Genomic DNA, 7712 nt, shown 5'->3' on the forward strand with positions numbered 1-7712 from the left:
TGGCCCAGGCCATTCCGACACGACCAGCGATCTCACAGCAGGTGCCTGATCGCTGCTACGTGTCACACATAGCGAGATCGCTACTGAGATCGCTGTTGCGTCACAAAACTTGTGACTCAGCAGCGATCTCGCTAGCGATCTCGCTATGTGTGACAGGGCCTTAAAAGCCACAGATGCAAACACCACAGATGCAGTGCAGGCTCTAAAAAGAATACTAAGCTTCTCAACAAGTGACTTTAGCCAGAGGTGGTAGGCATTCCTGAGTGCTCGATTGGAAGAAATTAATAGATTATACAGTATGACTTATTGCATCCCTCGAATTATATGCTTAACAAAAAAGTGTGAAACAACTGAAATTATGTCTTATATCCTAGGTTCTTCAAAGTAGCCACCTTTTGCTTTGATGACTGCTTTGCACACTCTTGGCATTCTCTTGATGAGCTTCAAGAGGTAGTCACCGGGAATGGACTTCCAACAGTCTTGAAGGAGTTCCCAGAGATGCTTAGCACTTGTTGGCCCTTTTGCCTTCACTCTGCGGTCCAGCTCACCTGTTGTGAGTTCTGTTTTTGGGCTCCCTCTGGTGGTTACTGATGGTACTGGGTGACTTGTCTTTCCTGGGTTTCTGGGTTCCACCTGTTCCATCAGCATATGGGAGTTTCCTATTTAACCTGGCTTTGCTGGCATTTCCTCGCCGGTTATCAATGTATCCAGTGTGTCTTGTTACCTCTGCTCCCTGCTCCTAGAACCTTCTGGACAAGCTAAGTTTGGATTTTCCTGTTTTGTGTTTTGCTTAATTTGGTTTTTAGTCCAGCCTGCAGATATGTGATTCTCTGCTGCTGGTTGCTCTAGTGGGCTGAAATTGCTTTTCATGTACCATGAGTTGGCACATGAGTTCAAGTAATTTCAGGATGGTTTTTTGAAGGGTTTTTCGCTGACCGCGCAGTTCACTTTTGTATCCTCTGCTATCTAGCTTTAGCGGGCCTCATTTTGCTGAAACTGTTTTCATACTACGTATGTCCTTTCCTCTCATTTCACCGTCATTATATGTGGGGGGCTGCTATTTGCTGTGGGGTATTTCTCTGGAGGCAAGAGAGGTCTGTGTTTCTTCTGATAGGGGAAGTTAGATCTTCGGCTGGAGCGAGACGTCTAGGATCATCGTAGGCACGTTCCCCGGCTACTTTTATTTGTGTGTTAGGTTCAGGGTCGCGGTCAGCTCAGGTTCCATCGCCCTAGAGCTTGTTTGTATCTGTGCTTGTCCTTTTTGTGATCCCCTGCCATTGGGATCATGACAGTATAACCGGCCCACAAAGTGTTAATCGTATTGGCTGAAGTAGGAGGATAAGTAGTCTGAGGAAGTTTTTTTTTTTTTTCCCTCAGAGTTTGCTGCCTAGCCTTATTGCAGCCTGGCTACTTCCTCCTCCTCTTAATCTTTGAATGACTCTGATCTCAGCTGTTTATCATGGACGTCCAGAGTTTGGCTTCCAGCCTGAATAATCTTGCCACCAAGGTTCAAAATATACAGGATTTTGTTGTACATGCTCCTATGTCTGAACCTAGAATTCCTGTCCCAGAGTTTTTTTCTGGAGATAGATCTCGTTTTCTGAATTTTAGGAACAGTTGCAAGTTGTTTCTTTCTTTGAAATCTCGCTCCTCTGGAGACCCTGCTCAGCAAGTCAAGATAATTATATCTTTCCTGCGGGGTGACCCTCAGGATTGGGCATTTGCATTGGCACCAGGGGACCCTGCGTTGCTTAATGCAGATGCGTTTTTTCTGGCATTGGGTTTGCTCTATGAGGAACCTAACCAAGAGATTCAGGCTGAAAAAGCTTTGTTGGCCCTCTCTCAGGGGCAAGATGAAGCAGAAATTTATTGTCAAAAATTTCGGAAGTGGTCGGTACTTACTCAGTGGAATGAGTGCGCTCTGGCTGCAAAGTTTAGAGATGGCCTTTCTGAGGCCATTAAAGATGTTATGGTGGCGTTCCCTGCGCCTGCTGGTCTGAATGAGTCTATGACTATGGCTGTTCAGATTGATCGGCGTTTACGGGAGCGCAAACCTGTGCATCATTTGGCGGTGTCGTCTGAACCGTCACCTGAGATAATGCAATGTGATAGAATTCAGTCCAGAAGTGAACGGCAAAAGTATAGGCGGAAAAAAGGGTTGTGCTTTTATTGTGGTGATTCAGCTCATGTTATATCAGCATGCTCTAAACGCACAAAAAAGGTTGATAAGTCTGTTGCCATTAGTACTTTACAGTCTAAGTTCATTCTGTCTGTGACTCTGATTTGTCCATTATCATCCATTTCCGTCGATGCCTATGTGGATTCAGGCGCTGCCCTGAGTCTTATGGATTGGTCATTTGCCAATCGCTGTGGGTTTAGTCTGGAGCCTCTGGAAGTCCCTATTCCTTTGAAGGGAATTGACTCTACACCTTTGGCTATGAATAAACCTCAGTACTGGACACAAGTGACCATGCGTATGACTCCCGTTCATCAGGAGGTGATTCGCTTCCTGGTACTGTATAATTTGCATGATGTTCTAGTACTTGGTCTGCCATGGTTACAAACTCATAATCCAGTCCTTGACTGGAAATCAGTGTCTGTGTTAAGCTGGGGTTGTCAGGGGGTTCATGATGAGGCACCTCCGATTTCTATCGCTTCATCTACTCCTTCTGAGATTCCTGTGTTTTTGTCTGACTATCGGGATGTTTTTGAGGAGCCTAAGCTCAGTTCGCTTCCTCCTCACAGGGATTGCGATTGTGCTATAAATTTAATTCCGGGCAGTAAATTTCCTAAAGGTCGTTTGTTCAATCTGTCAGTGCCAGAGCATACTGCTATGCGGGATTATGTTAAGGAGTCCTTGGAAAAGGGACATATCCGTCCATCTTTGTCCCCTTTGGGAGCAGGTTTTTTTTTCGTGGCCAAAAAAGATGGTTCCTTGAGGCCTTGTATAGATTATCGTCTTTTGAATAAGATTACCGTAAAATATCAGTATCCTTTGCCATTGTTGACTGATTTGTTTGCTCGCATTAAGGGGGCTAAATGGTTCACTAAGATTGATCTTCGGGGTGCGTATAATCTTATACGAATAAAGCAAGGTGATGAGTGGAAAACCGCATTTAATACGCCTGAGGGCCATTTTGAGTATTTGGTAATGCCTTTTGGACTTTCTAATGCTCCTTCAGTCTTCCAGTCCTTTATGCACGATATTTTCCGTGAATATCTGGATAAATTTATGATTGTGTATTTGGATGATATTTTGTTTTTTTCTGATGACTGGGAGTCTCATGTTCAGCAGGTCAGGAAGGTGTTTCAGGTCCTGCGGGCCAATTCCTTGTTTGTAAAAGGCTCAAAGTGTCTCTTTGGAGTCCAGAAGATTTCTTTCTTGGGGTATATTTTTTCCCCTTCTACTATTGAGATGGATCCCGTCAAGGTTCAGGCTATTTGTGACTGGACGCAGCCTACATCTCTTAAGAGTCTACAGAAGTTCTTGGGCTTTGCTAATTTCTATCGTCGTTTTATAACTAATTTTTCTAGTGTTGTTAAGCCTTTGACGGATTTGACTAAGAAGGGTGCTGATGTTGCTAATTGGTCTCCTGCGGCTGTGGAGGCCTTTCAGGAACTTAAGCGCCGGTTTTCTTCTGCTCCTGTGTTGCGTCAGCCAGATGTTTCGCTCCCTTTTCAGGTTGAGGTTGATGCTTCCGAGATTGGAGCGGGGGCGGTTTTGTCACAGAGAAGCTCCGATGGCTCAGTGATGAAGCCATGCGCGTTTTTTTCTAGAAAGTTTTCGCCGGCTGAGCGGAATTGTGATGTTGGTAATCGGGAACTTTTGGCCATGAAGTGGGCATTTGAGGAGTGGCGTCATTGGCTAGAGGGTGCTAGACATCGTGTGGTGGTCTTGACTGATCACAAAAATTTGATTTACCTTGAGTCTGCCAGGCGTCTGAATCCTAGACAGGCTCGTTGGTCACTGTTTTTCTCTCGTTTCAATTTTGTGGTTTCATACCTGCCAGGTTCAAAGAATGTGAAGGCGGATGCTCTTTCTAGGAGTTTTGTGCCTGACTCCCTTGGAAATTCTGAGCCCTCTGGTATCCTTAGGGATGGGGTGATTTTGTCTGCTGTCTCCCCAGACTTGCGACGTGCTTTGCAGGAGTTTCAGGTGGCTAAACCTGATCGTTGTCCGCCTGAGAGACTGTTTGTTCCGGATAATTGGACCAGTAGAGTCATCTCCAAGGTCCATTCTTCTGCGTTGGCAGGTCATCCTGGAATATTTGGTACTAGAGACTTGGTGGCCAGGTCTTTTTGGTGGCCTTCCTTGTCGAGGGATGTGCGTTCTTTTGTGCAGTCTTGTGAGGTTTGTGCTCGGGCTAAGCCTTGCTGTTCTCGGGCCAGTGGATTGTTGTCACCTTTGCCTATCCCGAAGAGGCCTTGGACGCACATTTCCATGGACTTTATTTCGGATCTCCCTGTCTCTCAAAAAATGTCCGTCATCTGGGTTGTGTGTGATCGCTTTTCTAAAATGGTTCATCTGGTACCCTTGCCTAAGTTGCCTTCCTCCTCTGAGTTGGTCCCTCTGTTTTTTCAGAATGTGGTTCGTTTGCATGGGATTCCTGAGAACATCGTTTCTGACAGGGGATCCCAGTTTGTGTCTATATTTTGGCGGACTTTCTGTGCTAAGATGGGCATTGATTTGTCCTCTTCGTCTGCATTCCATCCTCAGACGAATGGCCAGACTGAACGAACTAATCAGACCTTGGAAATTTATTTAAGGTGTTTTGTTTCTGCTGATCAGGATGACTGGGTTACCTTTTTGCCGCTGGCCGAGTTTGCGCTTAATAATTGGGCTAGTTCTGCTACCTTGGTTTCTCCTTTCTTTTGTAATTCGGGGTTTCATCCTCGTTTTTCCTCTGGTCAGGTGGAACCTTCTGATTGTCCTGGAGTGGACATGGTGGTGGATAGGTTGCATCGGATTTGGAGTCATGTGGTGGACAATTTGAAGTTGTCCCAGGAGAAGGCTCAGCAGTTTGCTAATCGCCGTCGCCGCGTGGGTCCTCGACTTCTTGTTGGTGACTTGGTGTGGTTGTCTTCTCGTTTTGTTCCTATGAAGGTCTCTTCTCCTAAGTTCAAGCCTCGGTTCATCGGTCCCTATAGGATCTTGGAAATTCTTAACCCTGTGTCGTTTCGTTTGGATCTCCCGACATCGTTTGCTATTCATAATGTGTTTCATCGGTCGTTGTTGCGGAAGTATGAGGTACCTGTTGTTCCTTCTCTTGAGCCTCCTGCTCCAGTGCTGGTGGAGGGAGAATTGGAGTATGTTGTGGAGAAGATCTTGGATTCTCGTGTTTCCAGACGGAAACTCCAGTATTTGGTCAAGTGGAAGGGTTATGGTCAGGAGGATAATTCTTGGGTGGTTGCCTCGGATGTTCATGCTGATGATTTGGTTCGCGCTTTTCATAGGGCTCATCCTGGTCGCCCTGGTGGTTCTCGTGAGGGTTCGGTGACCCCTCCTCAAGGGGGGGGGTACTGTTGTGAGTTCTGTTTTTGGGCTCCCTCTGGTGGTTACTGATGGTACTGGGTGACTTGTCTTTCCTGGGTTTCTGGGTTCCACCTGTTCCATCAGCATATGGGAGTTTCCTATTTAACCTGGCTTTGCTGGCATTTCCTCGCCGGTTATCAATGTATCCAGTGTGTCTTGTTACCTCTGCTCCCTGCTCCTAGAACCTTCTGGACAAGCTAAGTTTGGATTTTCCTGTTTTGTGTTTTGCTTAATTTGGTTTTTAGTCCAGCCTGCAGATATGTGATTCTCTGCTGCTGGTTGCTCTAGTGGGCTGAAATTGCTTTTCATGTACCATGAGTTGGCACATGAGTTCAAGTAATTTCAGGATGGTTTTTTGAAGGGTTTTTCGCTGACCGCGCAGTTCACTTTTGTATCCTCTGCTATCTAGCTTTAGCGGGCCTCATTTTGCTGAAACTGTTTTCATACTACGTATGTCCTTTCCTCTCATTTCACCGTCATTATATGTGGGGGGCTGCTATTTGCTGTGGGGTATTTCTCTGGAGGCAAGAGAGGTCTGTGTTTCTTCTGATAGGGGAAGTTAGATCTTCGGCTGGAGCGAGACGTCTAGGATCATCGTAGGCACGTTCCCCGGCTACTTTTATTTGTGTGTTAGGTTCAGGGTCGCGGTCAGCTCAGGTTCCATCGCCCTAGAGCTTGTTTGTATCTGTGCTTGTCCTTTTTGTGATCCCCTGCCATTGGGATCATGACACTCACCCCAAACCATCTCGATTGGGTTCAGGTCTCGTGACTGTGGAGGTCAGGTCATCTCGTGTAGCACCCCATCACTATCTTTCTTGGTCAAATAGCCCTTACACAGCTTGGAGGTGTGTTTGGGGGTCATTGTCTTGTTAAAAAAAATTAATGATGGTCCAACTAAACGCAAACCGGATGGAATAACCTGTCGCTGCAAGATGCTGTGGCAGCCATGCTGGTTCAGTATGCCTTAAATTTTGAATAAATCTCCAACAGTGTCACCAGCAAAGCACCCCCACACCATCACACCTCCTCCTCCATGCTTCACGGTGAGAACCAGGCATGTAAAGTCCATCCATTCACCTTTTCTGCGTCGCACAAAGACACAGTGGTTAGAACCAAAGATCTCAAATTTGGACTCATCAGACCAAAGCACAGATTTCCACTGGTCTAATGTCCATTCCTTGTGTTCTTTAGCCCAAACAAGTCTCTTCTGCTTGTTGCCTGTCCTTAGCAGTGGTTTCCTAGCAGCTATTTTACCATGAAGGCCTGCTGCACAAAGTCTCCTTTAAACAATTGTTGTAGAGATGTGTCTGCTGCTAGAACTCTGTGTGGCATTGACCTGGTCTCTAATCTGAGCTGCTGTTAACCTGTGATTTCTGAGGCTGGTGACTCGGATAAACTTATCCTCAGAAGCAGAGGTGACTCTTGGTCTTCTTTTCCTTGGGCAGTCCTCATGTGAGCCAGGTTCTTTATAGCGCTTGATGGTTTTTGCCACTGCACTTGGGGACACTTTCAAAGTTTTTCCAATTTTTCGGACTGACTGACCTTCATTTCTTAAAGTAATGATGGCCACTCGTTTTTCTTTACTTAGCTGCTTTTTTCTTGCCATAATACAAATTCTAACAGTCTATTCAGTAGGACTATCAGCTGTGTATCCACCAGACTTCTGCACAACACAACTGATGGTCCCAACCCCATTTATAAGGCAAGAAATCCCACTTATTAAACCTGAGGGCACACCTGTGAAGTGAAAACCATTCCCGGTGACTACCTTTTGAAGCTCATCAAGAGAATGCCAAGAGTGTGCAAAGCAGTCATCAAAGCAAAAGGTGGCTACTTTGAAGAACCTAGAATATAAGACATAATTTCAGTTGTTTCACACTTTTTTTTGTTAAGTATATAATTCCTCATGTGCTAATTCATAGTTTTGATGTCTTCAGTGTGAATGTACAATTTTCATAGTCATGAAAATACAGAAAAATCTTGAAATGAGAAGGTCCAAACTTTTGGTCTGTACTGTATAGTAACTAAATCATTCTGGAGTAATATCGTTGAGCTTTCAGGCAGAAGCCAGACAGGGTGTTTAATGTGCAGGAAACATTTTATGTTATTCTTTTTGTTGTGTTACATGCAGTCTGGTACCTTCTGGGTGGGAGACAAGCAAGAAAAACTTTGCCTTTCA

The sequence above is a fragment of the Ranitomeya imitator genome, chromosome 3 (genome assembly GCF_032444005.1).
Source record: "Ranitomeya imitator isolate aRanImi1 chromosome 3, aRanImi1.pri, whole genome shotgun sequence".
In the NCBI taxonomy this organism is placed as follows: Eukaryota; Metazoa; Chordata; class Amphibia; order Anura; family Dendrobatidae; genus Ranitomeya; species Ranitomeya imitator.